The sequence below is a fragment of the Uranotaenia lowii genome, chromosome 2 (assembly GCF_029784155.1).
Source record: "Uranotaenia lowii strain MFRU-FL chromosome 2, ASM2978415v1, whole genome shotgun sequence".
In the NCBI taxonomy this organism is placed as follows: domain Eukaryota; kingdom Metazoa; phylum Arthropoda; class Insecta; order Diptera; family Culicidae; genus Uranotaenia; species Uranotaenia lowii.
In genome coordinates this window covers 169,296,237-169,299,816 of record NC_073692.1, presented here as the reverse complement: position 1 = coordinate 169,299,816, position 3,580 = coordinate 169,296,237, and the positions used below count along the sequence as shown (strand labels likewise).

At 35.3% G+C, this 3,580-nt stretch overlaps 1 long non-coding RNA gene across 1 annotated transcript; it reads left to right on the top strand.

The window, feature by feature from the left end:
• The first annotated feature begins 2,136 nt into the window (after positions 1-2,136).
• Positions 2,137-2,592, top strand: LOC129746146 (uncharacterized). Its single transcript, XR_008737253.1, has 3 exons — positions 2,137-2,249; positions 2,310-2,430; positions 2,495-2,592. It is a non-coding gene; the product is annotated as an uncharacterized LOC129746146 (long non-coding RNA).
• Positions 2,593-3,580: the final 988 nt, after the last annotated feature.

The following is a 3,580-nucleotide window of genomic DNA, read 5'->3' as shown; positions in this document are numbered from 1 at the left end:
GTTTCTGTTTCATTCAACGTAATGAAAGCTCACGTGAGAATGTTGTTTCATAACAACAATTTACAATGAAGTATTCAGGAATATGATAGTGACATACTGAAGACCTAAATCAAAATTTAAATTATTTCAATTTTATGCAGCTCATAAAAATACCAATGAATGCATATCCTGTTTCACTTGGAATCATAAGGGTCGATTGCACGATTTATTAGCTTAGCTCATAAGGTACACCGGGGTAAGTGTGGACGATGGCTATTAAAACAATACTGTGCACTATTTTCTCAAACTTGTAATGCAGAATGTTCAATTTACTAGTAATCTATCCAATAACTGTAAAAAAATAGAATTCAGACAATAACGGATGTTTACAACGACTTTTTTGCGAATTTTCTATTTTCACCTACGATGTCGAGGTGATGTGCATCCTTTTCAATTGCCAATTTCTCGTAAACTAGCCGGCTCTACATTGAAACAATCCTTATATTCCAAACAACCAGTTAGGAAAAGAAACGGCGGTTAAAGATGAAGAAAAAAGTGTTTATTTACAAAAAACTAAAATCTTGTCTCCAACCCCTGCCTGGGGTAAGTGTGGACGGCTTTAAAAAGACTTGATGTTTACACATTTTTTCAATTTTCTGTCCTTCATCCTTCATGAATTGCATTTTTTAGCTAAGTTTAGCATTCGGTTGATGAAAAGTTTGGTAAAGTACTTGTTTGTTCAGTGTTTTTTGATAAAATCGGAACTCGTGTGTTGTATCATAAATTACACAAAATAATTATTGAAAGATGCCTTACTAATAATATCATGAACTTTTTTTTCAAACTTTTGGACGGTTCGAGCAATAAAATAACGTATTCAACCAAGAAAACACAAATTGTTTGAAAATTTCCTGAGAAACCAAAAAGAAAATCTTCCGTCCACACTTACCCCATAAATCGGGGTAAGTGAAGACACCAGCAGTCCATTACAATTTACGTAATAACTTTTTTCGCTTTGCTTCTATCGAGCTCATCTCTTCAGCGTTTGTAAACAACATGTTCTGCATTACACTGAATGTAATTTTATGAAAATTGCTCCACTGCTGATTTTTGAATGATTTTTTAAAGTTGAACTATACGAAAAACCGTCCACACTTACCCCGGTGTACCTTATACATTTTGAAATTAGCAATTATGAAAATAAAATTAATTTCGTCATAATTTTCACCTGACCGGTTTCTAACACCCCCTCCCCCACCAATGATGACAGGGGACAAATGAAGCGTCGTTTATGTAAAATTTAATCCTGAAAGGGCGATGATCCCTGGTGAAAAGATTCACTCCCCGTAAATAAAAAAATCACAATTACTTACCCCGATATTGTTCGCACTTGTCCCACGGCAACACCTAATTTTTTCTCAAAAATACCTTCTTCCACAATCCACTTGAAAAAAAAAATCCAATCACTCGATCACGTATGTATGTATGGCTTTGGTGTTTCTTGGCCGAGAGTTTTATACTATATAACCACTTTTCCACTCGATCACTTTTCAACGAAAAAGCTGTTGAAAAGGCTTTTTTGTAGACTAAAAAATGCTCAACAAAAACCCATTTCCTACACGCTCCTTTTTGATTACTCAAAATTAAGTTTGACCAAAATTCAAAAGTTAGTTTAATTCTAAGAACTTAAAGTTGAGTCTCGTTTTCCTCCTTTGTGTTGATGAAAGAACATGTCACAAAATTTGAATTCACTTATCCGGAACAATTACCGGAAGACAGTAAGAACGAACGTCATAATTAAATGTCCACCGTTGTCAGCGTGAAATTACGTCCGTTATTGTCAGCATGTAGTGTGCGGCTTGGAATGTAATTTCTTGTGGGAATCATCCGGATGTTACAATCAAACGTACATTCGAGCAGAGTATCTTAGCATCATAAGATTTAATTTTGATTCGCAAAACGTTTAATTAAGTTAATTTGAGTTGTAAAAAATAACTTTGCTCAAATTTGAGTATAAAGACATAGGCGACAATTGCGTGCCATTTGGAACTTCATTTTTGCACAGTTAGTTGATCGTGTTGTTTTGGTTGCATGTGTTATTTTAATTCGATCCGCTGAAAACTGTCCCGACTCCCGACTTTCAAATTCCGGCTCAAATGTCTCGACTTCGATCCGACTGGAGGATGTGGGCTATTCCTGGAGCCCGGTGGTTGTGTCGAAGACAGAATGCTGACATTGGAAGGTGCTTTCTGGCTGCTGTTGGCTTTCAGGTGAGTTTTTTCTTGTTCAACGCTAAGATAATATTTTGTAGTGAAAATTTCACCTTCTAGCTATTGGAAAAGGTTCCCCGGGCGATGCGATTCAGCCGAGGACTAAATAAAAGCCTGTTTTTTGGAGTGTACCGATATAACATGGACAGAAATTTATTTTTAAAATCTGCAAGATGTTGAGGTAAGATGCTTCTTGAATTAGTTTGGCTTGAGGTTAATTTTTTCTTGAATGTGTATATTTCTAGGCTGTCGTGATATATTATATTCTCGTGGAAACTTTTCATGCGCAAAGGTTCCGGCGTTCCATGGCTGAGACTTTCGGAGCAGTGCCGCTCCCGGAGGCTTTTGGATTCCATCGCTGCTGTTGACTGTGATGGCAGCCCAAACGTACCATATAGCGGTGCCGGTTCGGCTGAACTTGGAACGGCCTCTTTCCGTTTCTATTGTCGGTTTACGGGGTGCTTTCGAAACACGCTGCGTATACCAGTTCAAATCATTCTTCGTGTTGATGTTCCAGATTATGAAGTTTTCGAGTAAGATAAGATATATGTTCCGATAAGTGATTGTTATTTTTTTGAGTAACGATAGCCTTCTTTAGTAATACATAAGGTTAAGGATAGATAATAAGTATTACCAAGTATTATCATGTTTGTATTTGACAGTAGATTAAACTGATTTTGTTGTACAAAATTAAAACAAAATCGAATAAAAGTTTGATGCGATTTGATTGTAGTATTGATATGTACGAAAAAAAAAAACATTTTTTGTTACTTTTCGAAAATTACTCCAAAAAGAAAAAAGCGATCAATTTTGAAATTTTCACCCTAGTAGATGGTTTGTCGGCCTGGTCTACATGCGTAGGTATATCGATCATAAAAAAACATACCGATCAAAACCAATTATGAACATGAATATAAAATTAATGATTACAAAATAAAAAAAAGGTTCCCAACCATGTGTTTCAAATAATGCAAAATTTGCTTCGGGTAACCTATGGAGTGAAGACAGCGAGAAATGAGTATCAATGATTCTACCATAGAATCCAATGATCGGTAAAACATATTTTTAAATTTCTATATAAGGTCATTTTTGAAATTTTCAGTTACGTAAATGGTTTATCGGCCTGGTCAACATGCATAGGTATATCGATCATAAAAAACATACCGATCAAAACCAATAAAGAACATGAATATAAAATTGAAGATAACAATATAAAAAAAGGTTCCCAACCATGTTTTCAAATAATTCAACATTTTTCTGGGTAACCTATGGAGTCAAGACAGCGAGAAAATAGTATCTATGATTCTAACATAGAGTCAAATGATCGGTAA